We start from the raw sequence: 13,849 nt of genomic DNA on the forward strand, positions 1-13,849 counted from the left end.
TGGCTGCTCCACACGGTAAAAGCTGACTGTGTAGATATAATTTAAAGTGGAAAAAGTCAGGTTAATATATATATAATTGTATTCAGTGTTTGATGATTTTTTTTTTATATTAGACTCTTATATGGATATTTATAATCAAGACACTGAAGAATGAGAAATGAAGTACATTTTAATATACACATGTACACACATACATACATACACACACACACACACATGTACACGTGTGTATAAACCTTGAAATATAAAAATGTTGATTTTTATATGTCTATTGATCAATTGATTGATCTAGATAGATAGATAGATAGATAGATAGATAGATAGATAGATAGTTTAGTAACTCTTTTCTCCCAAATAATTCAGTTTCATAGCATTTTGAAGAGTGCATATTTCAAGGTTTTTAAATAATTGGGTGACCATGTGTTATACCGTGGGGCAGACCAAAGCAGCACATGCTGAAAGGAAGAGGCAGGATCAGTTCAGAACAGACTGAAGGGGTGCGCTCACGGACTGAAGCAGTGCACTCATAGACCACTACACCTTAGAGGGAACACCGATTATGATCCCGGGCCCCTTCCAGACATGCTGCTAGCTAGCATAGCACCACCAAGCAGTGGCATAACTAGGGTGAGTAAAGGAGGGAGTAATAGGAGCAACTGCCAAGTGCCAACTTTGTAGGGGGCAGAAAAAAGCAGCTGCTGCTGGCAGCCATGCATTCTGTCATGAACAGAAATTCACCACTTCCACTTTGCCCTGGGCACCTGGCAGCATATCTACACTGCTGAGTTGCACTAAAGGGTTGTCCACAAGCCCAGTTATACTACTTTAACCTCAGACGTGATTTTCAACCTATTTAGTGAAAGTCAGTGGAAGGCACTTTTAATTCAAGTTTGTTTCAGTCTAATTCAGCTCAAGTCAGGTAGGAACACACTTACCTAAATCAAAAGATGAGTGGATACAGGGTGTTTAAATTAGTAAAATTAAGTAAAAGCAAGCTGGGGCAATGACAAGGCCTAAAAAGGTCATACCTAGCTCACAAAATAGTCTAGTAACTCTGATTAAAAAGAGGTGCTCTCATCCAAAAAACAAAAGTCTGATTTATGGACTGCAGGGGTTGCTTACCACTGTGGACCATAGACTTATACAGCAGCACATGACAAGAAACAACCTTTTATATATTTGCACTAGGCCACTTTCACATGTAGAGAATATTGCTGCATGCACATTCACACTGGCACTCAAAGAGTTAGATCTCTGGTTAATCTAAAAACCCAAACTCATTTTCCAGTGTGATGTGTACTCATTAACATATCCTTGTTTCTTAATGAGAATAGGATTTAAAAAAAAATCTTTCATAGTATACAGGGTACTAACATGGACCAAAATCAGCCACAGGGCAACAGGTGTCAGCTGCAACATAGTGCAGTCCTGAGAATGGTGTATAAATAGGACTCACTTCTTTGTAATATATACACACACACACACACACACACACACATATATACAAGAATAGGAGCACAAACAAGGTTTATACTTCTTGAAATAGAGTCAAACCAAAAACCTGTGTCTTGACACCTCTTATTTTATTAATATCTAGATCTGAAACTAAACATATAAAAACAAACGGAGAGAGAAACAAACTAAGTGTTAACTATGGTACAGCAATGTGTGTGTGTGGGGGGGGGGGGGGGGAGGGAGAGGCACTTCAACAGAGCATAGCTCCAACTAAGGGTTGCTTCCAACTCAGCTCACACCATCACTGCCACAGTTGCAGCCTCAGTCACCACTCCCCCAAGAGAACCATTGCCAGTGCTTCTCTCTACCACCTAGCTACCATGAGAGCAAGGCCCCTGCCAAGCCTTATACCACTGTCAACCCCACCTCCCCCTCAAGCTCCATGGGCAGTAGGCTGCTTTACTCTGCATAGCTGATCAACCTTCAGACCACTGCCTGAAAGAGGCAGTGTCTACTGGAAAGAGACAGCCTCCACCTCACTGCACTGGGGAGGAGGCTCTTCTTAGCCCGAATGGCTGACCTGCTCGACCAGGCTTTAAACTAAGCCCGCTGAGGGATGGGGGCACTACTGCCACAGGAAGCCCACTGGGCAACTTTTGCAAATCCAGCAGGCTAAGGCACTCAAGGGAACCCACCCCTACCCCAGCCCCAGAACAACGTGTAGGGAGGACTAGGGCCCCCAATGGGACACTTACGTGCCTGTACACCAATGCCAGGAGCTTAGAGGATAAACAGGAGGAACTGGTCCTCCTGCTAAACAAGAATGACTACGATCTCATAGAGATAACGGAGACCTGGTGGGACTTCACCTATGACCGGACCACAGGTATAGAAGGCTACACCTCATACAGGAGAAATCGTATAAAAGGGGTGGGGGTGTAAAATCATGTACTGAGCAGCAGAATGCACTGCTGCCTTTCTACCACTGATTCAATGATGCATTCCTGGGACAACCACTCAGATGCTGTTCACCAGATCCCAGAACAAGCCTGTTATCACTTCTTATTCCATGAGAATGGACATCGGAATGACTGCACTCTGTCCCATTATAAAATACTTTCTCCCAGGACAAATGCAACATCTGTTTATAGCCCAAGTTCTTCAAGAATACCTCCTAAAATCTGCTGCTTGTTCTATTTCTAGTTAAAAAAAATAGGGAAGAAACTGGACTTTTCATCATGTGAAAGATAAAGTGTCATAACCAAGTCTGCAAGTCTTTATTAGATCCTTCAATTGGCAATAAATGCCCCATTGCACCAGGATGTTGAAGCCCTTCTGGAACGTAAAGTACTTATATGCAACCAAAACTAAATTATTTGTATCCAGGTGGTTCACAACCCACTTAGCTTGTGGTGGGCTGACAAATTAAAATGGAGCTGCTCACCTCTGCATCTTTTATTTCCAAGGGCACCCCAGTGGCCAAATACAGCTTTTTGCTCAGATACTTCACAGACCCTCACATCTTCATAGCGGGGCAGGAACTTAACTTTGTGAAGGCTCTAGACTGAACCGTACCTGTGAAGCAAGACCCCTTTCAGTGCAAAATCTGAGTCTGCCACATTACCAAGTCTCAGAGGAAAGTCATATGTATTAGCAAGCCTTCAAGTAACAAACAAGGTTTTTCCCTACAATTTCTCTTGCCAGTCACGGAGTTTACAATCAGACAGATGGACTTACAGAGCAAACTGTCAAAGCTGCCTTTCATCTAGCTTCTCCTGCTTTCTCCTGCTCCCAAAAATCACACTGCAGGAATTGCACCACTATAGAGAGAATGAACAAAGGAGAAGAGACAAGCACCAGTCATCTCTCCCACACACTCCCACACCTGAGAGAGACTGACACTAGTGTCTGCTATTTTCTTCAGAGGAGGAATGGAAGCAACATATATAGAGACAGGAAAGGGGTGGGCCCCAGGCTGGGCAAACAGAGCAAAGGAAGTAGATAAGTTGCAGGCAGCACAGAACAGAAAACAGTTAACAGGGCAAGTACATGGGAAACCAGAAGAAATGGGACAGAACTGGGGAGAACTGAAGACTAGTGGAGTGGAAAGAGGGGATAAAAAAGGGTGTGAATGGAAGCATATCTACAATAATAGAGGAGACCAAAGCAGGGAAATAGAAGATAAACAAATAAGAAAAATACGAGCTACACAGCTGTATCAGAAAACAAAAATATCACTCAATACACTACGCTGGACTTGGCCACTGCATAACTTATGCCTGTGACCCAAGACTGCAAGTCTCACGGAGGGTGCAGAGGGTACAGACACCCTACAGAAACTTCTGCTGAGTACTGGAAAACAACTTGAGAGGACAACAGGTTTCCACAAACAAGTCATCCCCTGTGTATTTATGTACTCTTTGGAACGGATCTTTTGCAAAAACTGGAGAACATGGGTGATATTCTTGCAGAGTAACACACACACAGTAACATGCACGCATTGACTCAGGACATCTCAAATTAAAAAAAAAAAATCAGCTTTGTTCTTCCAAGATGTTGATTAGTGTTGAAAAATGAAAAAATGAGATGTTTCTAGTCACTTTTAAAAAGAGATTTAGTTCAAATCCCATAATGACTTTTCTAAATACATTTTATTACCGTGGATATTAAGAATGGATTCTTTGCTAGGTGAGGAGATACAATATTCATTCCCAGAGTTGTGACACTCAGGAGATTTGACATTTATTTCCAGCTCTGCTACTGAATTGATGTCTCATCATGGGTAAGTCATTTACTGCACATACCAGCTTCCCATTTTTAAAAGAAGTATACTGAGAGGGCCAATTCCACTAACTTTTGTAATACATTCAGACTCTACAATTATGAGAACCATAGAAATCTCCAAGAATAACATTAATCTGTCAGGCATCAGCTTTATCACTGCAAACTTCCAGTAGAGGATACTTTCAAGTATTCAATAAGCCTAGCACTTTCCGTTTGCTGATCATTTTTGGAACTGGTTAGAAGAGCTTTTGTACATTCAAACCACTGAACAAGAACAGCCCCATGGGGCTAGGGACAGAAGTTGCATAAAAATCAGTTTAAGTCATCAGAAACTGGTTTAAACCTGTAACAGAACAGAAGCTCAGTGCGTGTTTCAAAATGGCTGAAGCTGGTTTAAGATAAACCTAGTTGAATATAGTATCAGAGGCTTAACTGGTTTAGGTCAAACAGGTTTATGAAACTTCTGTCCCAGACCCCTTCCTAGTTCAAGTTAAATCAGAGTCCCCCAGCAGCCCACTATGCTTTCTAGCTCTGCTCCAGCAGAGAAGGGTTGACAGGGAGGGAAGGTGGCAGGAAGACAGAGACTGCCCCAACACAGGCAAACCCCAGCTGGGGTCTGGGGTCAGGGAGGGGGTTTAAACCCCACTTCCCCGAGTAGAGAGCTGCTCTGCCCTGCTAAACTTACTGAAAGTTACTGCTGGCTGTGACTGTGGACTACAAGTCCTAGAGGCACCTGGAAACAGGAAGAGGAGTTGATAAGAAACCCTGCAGAGTCCTGCTTCTGCAATCCTAGACTGCAAATCCCAGAGAGCTTGGGGGCAGCAGAAAGAAGTAAACACACAGCACATGCTGGCTATATGCCAGAGAGGCATGCTCTAGCACCCCCCTGCTTCTGGCCTCAGCCACTGCAGACACGTGGCTGCATTTCCTGAATCAGAAGTGAATGTGTATCCAGTTGTTTCTCAGTTTAATCTCTGCAGTTTAGACTAACCTGCAAAGACTGAATCAATTCAGCCTTGAGCTTTTTGACTGTCTGTACTTAGCCTGGAAAAACAAAAGTTATCTGTGCTATCAACATTTTATGACAGAGTACACAGGGTCAAGTAAGATATTTCTGATCATTACTTTTCAGTATTATAACAGATGGAAGTAGGATATTGATAGCAAGGACAAAAAGGTTCACTGCTTAATCATATATTCCGATTAAAATAGACTTGCAAGACTCTAGATAGCAAGAATTGCTGTAAAAAATCTGCTGCCAATATCTGTGGTTATTGTGGCAAATGCTGAAAGCCATTTCAACAGCTCAGGCTGCTTTTTCATAACCAAAAGCTACACATTTACAAAAGGAAATGCAATGGAATTTTTATCCAGATTGCTGATTATTTCATAGTTTCAACATGAAACAAAAGAAATACAAGACTCCGTATAAATTTTCCATTTGTTTAAAATATAGTACGTCTTAGCTGAGGAATTAAAAAAAAAAAACAAACCCTCCAGTCCCTGCCTATAGGTAAGGGGACAGCATGAATAAGTCTCATTCCAATTTTTTTTCAATGTGAATTTATCTCATTTGAGGTTCCAGCACATAATCTATTTCAAGTGCATTGCTAAACAAGTTGTGCCGATATTAGTACAACACACTTGATCCATCAAAGGACTGCTATTCCACTAATCAATGGAAACCACTTGATACTTATTTTAATAACTTTAGAGAACCTGAAAAACAAGGAGGCACTCAGTTTGTAACAGACACCATAAGGAATGTGGAAATGCAACCAATTTTCCTTCTTTTAAGGGAATAGTCTAGACGAGCTATTGGTTCAAAATATAATGCGTTTTTCCAATTTCACTTGGATATCTGTGCCAGAACAGAGCACGAGTCCAGAGAGAATACCCAGGAATCGATTTGTGAAGTCAGACGTAAAGAACTGCACTGGAGATTTCACCTGCCTGACCTTTACAGTCACAAACAACCTGAATGAAGACAAGAAGCTATCTCTTGGCATCAAGGTCAAGCTTTCTATTTCTCCCAGCACTGACATTGATCCTGCTGCTCTAATGAGATTCACAAAGCAGTAAGAAATTCTACTGTAATTTATCTTAATTTTAAGTCACAGAACAGCAAACAAGAAATGTGTGATGAAGTAAGTGTTTGCTTTGAACACAGTCAGATCACAATGGCAGAGATGCAAATGTCTTCCTAAATTTATCACAGTATTTTAAATTCTGCTATACAGACAGACCCAAGGTATTTACAGCTATACCTCAAGAAAAATCTCTTTCATGTATGTCAGCAAAGGGAGACTGCAAAAACATTTTCCATAGCCTCTAATCTCCTAACCATAAAAATGTCCCTCCCTCTCTCCTTACATTACCCTGGTTGTGACTTTCATTTTACTCTCTCTAGCAAGTATATCCTCTTTTTCCTACTGTAAAGTGATCACAATGACCATCCTGTTCTACATCATATCATCCTTTTAATCAACAAAGGTCTATAAACCAGTTTTTGCTTCAAATCAAAATTAACTTTTTAAGTCTTATTCATTTATTATTAATATTATCCCCACAGCTGATGTCTGGATAACATATTGATACTTGCTTTCCATGGCTCATTACCTTTTCTGAATGCTAATTGTATTGGCCATTCTCTAGTCCTTTGAAATCTGATGTCAAGGAACTAAAGTTTTATAATCGCGCCCTGGGGTACAGCGTTGGCATCTCCCCCAGTGCTTTCCCATACTTTGCTTATTACCAGGGGACAGGAGCACTGGGCACCAGCAGCCCCACACGACACACCGCAGTGCCTCCCCACCCCCCACCTCAGCTCGCTCCCTGTGCTCACTCCCAAGAGCGGGGGGGGGGGGGGGGTGAGGGCACTGGTGCCCCTCTACAGGCCACACACACACTGCCCGGCCAGCCGGGGGGGGGGGGGGGGGGGTGTGCAGCTCGCACATGGTGGCTACCACCACCACCACCACTACCACCACTCCGCTGCCACACTTTCCTGCACCCAGTCACACGTGCGGCTCTGCAGGCTGCTGATGCACCTTGCACCTCTCGTGTTGCCTGTCAGCAGCCCATGGAGTCACACATGCGACCAGCTGCTGGAAAGCAGAGCAGGGTGGTGGCAGTGGCAGCCACCACATGTGAGCCCCACTTCCCATCTGGCTGGCCAGGCACTACGTGTTCAGCCTGCAGATGGACACTGATGCCCTCACTCCCCTGGCCCTGCTCCTGGGAATGGACACAGAGACACACTCCACCCCCCCCATTCTTGATCTGGCCCCCCAATGCCGCTTCCTTCTCCCCCACCCCGCCCCTCCCCCCCCAAACACACTTACCTGCTCTGTGTGTGTGTGTGTGTGTGTGTGTGTGTGTGTGTGCGCGCACGCGCACACACGCGCACGCGTGTCTGTGTGTGTGTCCTGCCTGCCTGGCCGCAGCAGGCACATGGCTTTGCATGACTCTTGGGGCAGCGGGGTGCAGAGTCCAGCCTAAAGCTGCCTCTGCTTCACACACAGATCTGTGGGGGCATGTGCTCCCCAGACCTCCACTGGGGTGCACACAGTGGCAAGATCTGCCCTCCCACCCCACAGCTCCTGGACGAACCACTCTCATGACTCCATCCTGCACTCTGCCTCAGCTGTGCAGTGCCTGCCCCTGCCCTTGCCCCAGTCCCACTCCCTCCTTCACCATGGGGTCCTCAATCTGCTCTCCCCCCGCCCATTAAAACCAAGAAAAAAATATAAAGGGGTACATGAGCTGAAACTTTGACACAGAAAGGGTACACTTGTTTAAAAAAGTTGAAAACCTCTGTTTTAGCCTTTAAAATACACATACAGACAGGCTTTATCAGAATACTTGGATCAGATCCTCAGCTGAAATAAAGTCAGCAAAACTCAACTGAAGTCAACAGACCTATCCTGGCAAATTCCCCACTAACACTGTAACAGGGTGCTACTAAATAAATCCCTGTTACTTGAAAAAATGGTGAGGGAGACCTGCGCTGAGAGTAAAGAGGTGGCGACTGCTTGATGATGTAATCCAGCAGCATTTTTACTTTGAGAGTCAAAACACCTGCAAAGAATTAGGAATCTGACCCATGGTAGGTATACCTATGAGTATAAAAGGGGAGCTCCATGAGATAACAACCCCCAGAAGGGGAGCCATGAGAAAAGTGAGAGACTCAGCATTTGAAATGGGACTCTCCCTGTGTGGTGGTGCAGGGTCACAGCAAACTCCATGGGAGCAGGCGACAAGCCTGCGGAGAGAGGACTGATTGTATACTTACCCATCTAGTCAATTGGGACGCTACTGGATCAATGAGTGGGGAGCAGCAACGCTGTAGAAAGAGAGAGAAGAGAGGCACGTAAACAGGTAGGTCTGGCCAATGCCCAGTCGCCCAGTTTAAAGACTGATCAACTGCATAGGCTGCATAGAAAGTGGCTGCTAGCCTGAGAGAGCAAAAGGCTACTAAAATGCATAAGAAGGTGCTGTCCTGCAGAGCCAAGGCACACTAGAGACTACAGTTATTCCATTTGTGGCAATTATCTAAGTTCATTTCTCCCATCAAAGACGTGGCAGGAGAGAACCCGAATGGGGCAGGGAGCTCACCGGTAATCCCAGGACAAACATAATTGCCTGAAAAAAAGGATGGCACTTAAATTCAACAGGAGTTTTTGCCTGAATAGGCCTGTAGGACTACACTCCCAAAGAGTATTCAATCACCTTCATCAATAGTTATCTTCACTTTATATTGACATTTTCTCTCAGGCCACACTAGAAATTATACTTGACTCAAATCTCTTCCCCCTCTCTAGACCAGATCACTCCTGCTGTAGGCAGAACTGCCCCATGAGGTCAATGGAAAAGCTGTCTGTACAAGCAATATGAAATTTAGCCCTGGTAAGAGTGGAAACAAAACATTTAATAACAACAGTTTCTCTTTATTGAACATTTCAAGTTCCAACTCTATCCAATTTGCAAAGGATCCGTATTCTCTTTTGTTAGCCTATCATTCATTCACACTGGTAATGTGCACTACATATCAGATCTTGTGAACAACAAGCCCCTCTATATTTTCTAGCTGTATAATTAAATGGCAGGTTGTGGAACATTAAAAAAATCCTTTCTTAGCTCTGGGAACTTATTTAGCATTTTTTCCAAGCTTGTTATTCTAATTGCCATTTTTACTGATGCCTGATATAAACTACATTTTGGATAAAGACAAGAGGAATTTACAGGAGAAAAGATTTCCCAGTCTAGTCTCCATCTATGCCACAGGGTTGAATAGCATCCAGATATCACCTTATTACTTTCACTGTCCTTAACTTCCATCCACATTGTCTATGCCGTGTCAGCAAAAAGAGATTAATCATTTCATTCTGTTTACCCAACAGCATCCGTCAACAACCTTCCTACCATGCCTGTTTTGCTTGCCTGTCCCTTTGGTAAACAACATTTTGGTGTTTTAATTTCCATGAGCAATTCTGAATATAAAGCAGAACCTCTGGCCAGTGGGACGAATTAAAATTCTGTGCACCAATTCATCTCCCCTAAACTTAGAGATGGTCCTTTACAGAGTCACCGTGATTGCAGGCATAGAGCTGTATTTTCAGTCATGAGCTAGAAGACTGGAACCTTGATCCACATATCTTTAAACTTATATACACCATACAACTCAACCCACATAGATTCTTCAAGCCCCCAGTGAAAGCGAGCCCATAAACAACTCGTGCCACCACAGGTGGGAGCATGGTGGTGGCGGTAGCATGGCTGCGGTAAGTGGGGGAGCTCCTGTAGACACTGCCGGTGCTATCAGCTGCGGGGGATGGGGGTAGCGAGCGCTGACCAAGGGTCGGCAACCACCCGCAGCAGCCAGCTGGAATCGCAGACTGCACACAGACACCGTTGGTGGTGTCGGTGGCAGCATGGCAAGTGGCGACCGCCTGCAGGCACCACTGACAGTGTTGGCAGCGCCTTTTTGTAGGGGGTGCACTGCCACAGTCAGCAGGTGCACATGCACCCCCTACACATCACCCCCAAGAAACCCATTTTTGTAAAATGATCAGTCTGCTTTTATTATATCTCATTTCCAATGGTGCTCAAACTCCAGCCCACAGGCTAGATCTGGCCCATGGAGCTACATCATCTGACCCATGAGTCTCTCTACCTGTCCAAAAATTTGGCAACAGGGAAGCAGTGTCAGTGCTAACTGCCATTCAGCTGCTACCAAACTTCTGGACCACTGGGGAGTCCTGTGGACCTGATGACTTGGCCCTGCACACTAGACTGTACCAGCACACAGTTGAGCCAGCATGCAGGGTCATTCTGCGGTTGAATCCAGGAGCACGGAGCCAGGCCAGTACATAGCTGGTTCTCACCCACAGAATGACCCCACACACCAGCCCCTTGCTAGATCCAGCCCATGGGCCAGCCCCACACCACTCACCTGGCCCATGGGGACAGAAGGTGGAACACCACTGCTCTACGTAAGTGCAGGCTGGAAACCACACTTGGACACACATATTACTGAACCTAGGGCTACAGAGCTCAACATAATAGCAAGAGTTAGCAACCGTCCTCTGTAAGACTTGTTATTCACAAAGACAAGCAGCTGTAAAACAAACAGGGGTAAAGTGCATGTTCATAGCACAGATGAATGAATTTCGCTAGTGAATTCACTGCTGGCTCAACACAGGTTTTACCACTGTTTACTTCCTGAGGATCAAACAATGTACCATATGTTGTCATTTCATATAAATGTAAAGATGTCCAGGAGTAATTTCTTTAACAGCAAAAAATGACAACCACCCAGGTAGCAAACAACCACTTTCCATTTCTCACAGGACCTTCACAACTACTTCTACTCTATTAGAAAATTAACTTTCCCTCAGTGCTACTCTTGTGACCTTCGTGTATCAGTTTGCGACTCTTCCTCAAAATTTCAGGGCCATCCTCAAGAGACAGGGACAAGAAGTTCAGTAAATGGAGAAAACTTCAGTAAATGGAGAGCTTCTAACTTACAGAAAGGAAGAGTACAAAGTGACTCCTGGTAAAGAAGGTATTAGCAGAGATTAGGGGACCCAAGAAAAATAACTGATGTTGCTTTGGGTAAAAATCAATGAGGGTATGAATCAGGTTTCACAAAACCCAGAGCCCTGGAAGCTGAGAACAATCTATATCCTAAACCCATGTCTGCACAGTATTCAGTAAGAATCCTCTCATGCTGAAGGATTCATCATATTCTGCCACTGAGACCCAGCAGGTGCAAACCCTATATGTAAGTACAAAGATTGCAAGAGGAAGTCAAGCTTCAGTTGCTTTAATAAGCAAGCACGTAGTGATACAAAACCCAAGAGGGCAGTTGTTTTCCTGGAAGACAGATGTCTACTTGCATTTGAAAAGTTGCAATAAAGAATAACATCCTTTTGCCTTCAGTGGTTTAACTCAAAGAGCAATGCCTGGGCCCTCCCTTCTAGCCCACTGGAGGAGCAACCAGCTTGAAGAAATGACTGATCAGTTTGTAATGTTTGATTTATATAACCCACAAATTAAAATTCTCAACTTATCTTTAAATATTTATCCCAGTTATCTCTACTGGCTTAGTAAGGAACCAGGATCATTGAAAATTATAAGATAACACAAAAGACATAAGGGACATTTGGAGATACTTTCTGTAATCAAAGGGACAGGGAAGTCATCCATAAAGCTTGAGACAATCTAGATCCAAATATAATACAACAGTACAAAACCACATATTTCCTGCACCAATTCTTCAATATAATAATGTTACACAATATATTTTTATGGCTGAAACGTCCAAGACAAGACACAGATGCAAGTTTTTTAGGAACTCCCTCAGGTTTCTCATTTTGTTTGGTCATAGCTCAGATGAAATCACACACAATTATGATATACACATTCTTATACCTTTACCTGGTACAGTATAAAACTGCTCTGTAGTTTGGTTAACATTTTACTATAGCAGGCCTCAACATCACACAGAACAGGGAAAATGTATTACAAAACATATCTAGCATTTTTTGTTCTAGCCCATGCTGCTGCTATAAAAAGGCAGCTTTTTCCCCCAAGTTTGGAGTCTAGTCACCCCATTAAAATACAACTTAGAAATAATATTGTTTTTAAATAGCATTTGCTGTTTTAGATAAAAACAGAAAAATTAACAAACTATGTACTGTCATTTTCACACTCTTCTTTCATAACTAAGCACACATATTTAACTCCCTCTATCCTTTTTAATTATTATTGTTTGCATTACAGTAATAGCTACAGGTTCTAAGCAAGAGCAAGGCTTCATTCTTCTGGACACTCATGTCATATTGAATGAAATAGTTTGAATGTTTATAATGGTTGCCCATTAGCCAGTTTCAGGAAGAAGATAAGATTTATCTCCTTATCTAAGTCATTGTTTTGGACTACGTGCAAAAGGTCCTGACTTTGCTTAAAGTTTTAACTCTTGAATTTTATCTTCAGAAGTCTTTTACAAAGAGAACCTAACAATGATCTTTTAAGCAAATATCCTGAGTTCCAAGAGATCAAACCCTAGAGCCTTTTGACCAGATTGGTAAAAAAAGGTCACTTGCAGTGATATGGAAGTTCCCCAAAAGTAATTTAAATGATTAACAAAAGAAACTAATTACTAAGCAAAAGAATCTGTTGAGTAAGATCCGAGCCCAAATTTGGGGGTAATGACAGGTTTGAGTAGGAGTGGCCCAAGACAGCAGCTCACTCAATAAAAACTGTAACTTACTGTCCCAATTTGGAGGTGACTATACTTGCAGAACAACGAAGGAAGAATCGCAAGTGTAGGCCGGATCAGACTGATCACCTGAACCACCCTCTCCGTGAACACGAATCTTTTAGTTCACGCCGAAGCCGCGGAGCACCTGAAAGGGACTGAAGGAAGAGGACTTAGTCCTATCACTGCTGAAGCTAGCTCATTGAATTGTATTGCTGAGGCGAGCCCATTGAACCGTACTACTGAGGCCAACCCATTAAATTGTACTACTGAGGAACGAAACCATATTTTGGTGTTTGGCTTCTCAGAATTCTAGGATTGTAAGTATAATATGAAAAATAATAGTATTGATTCAAATTTAATTTTTAGTTGTAATTGTAGTTGTTTTTGTAACACTAATTCTTATAGCATTGTTTGGGAAGGAAGTGCATTCAGAGCATTGTTTCTGATATATGTAATTATTGTGTTCTTAACGTTTGTGGTGTTTCTTAAAGCTAAGCAGTGTTATATACGTAGCAAAGAATTTTAAAATAAAATTGTGTTGTATGAATTAAGTGTATAATCATTGTGAAATCGTGCAATCAGCTAACTACTCCCCAGCCAGTACATCAAAACAAATCAGTAAATTGTGTGGGATTTTCTCTATTCCATAACCCACTAGAGACAACTCACTGTACAATCACCTAGAAAGAGACAGTGTCTATCCTGTGCAACTTAAGTAACAAGTAAATATGACAGACAGACAGGGAGAGGAAACATAAATGATTTTTCCAAAGTTCAACTAGCTTCCTCTACACATGCAGGTAAAGGCACAATGGGATCTAACACATGATCCATGCAATCGTG

General features: G+C 43.0%; 1 long non-coding RNA gene across 2 annotated transcripts in view; it reads right to left on the reverse strand.

The window, feature by feature from the left end:
* Positions 1-13,849, reverse strand: part of LOC109280601 (uncharacterized) — a 190,662-nt gene that overhangs the window by 149,388 nt on the left and 27,425 nt on the right. For both annotated transcript variants that reach the window (XR_002086975.2, XR_002086974.2), the window contains exon 2: positions 8,534-8,584. This is a non-coding gene — a long non-coding RNA (uncharacterized LOC109280601). The remainder of the gene's footprint in view (positions 1-8,533; positions 8,585-13,849) is intronic.

Source organism: Alligator mississippiensis, chromosome 11, assembly GCF_030867095.1.
Source record: "Alligator mississippiensis isolate rAllMis1 chromosome 11, rAllMis1, whole genome shotgun sequence".
Classification (NCBI taxonomy): Eukaryota; Metazoa; Chordata; order Crocodylia; family Alligatoridae; genus Alligator; species Alligator mississippiensis.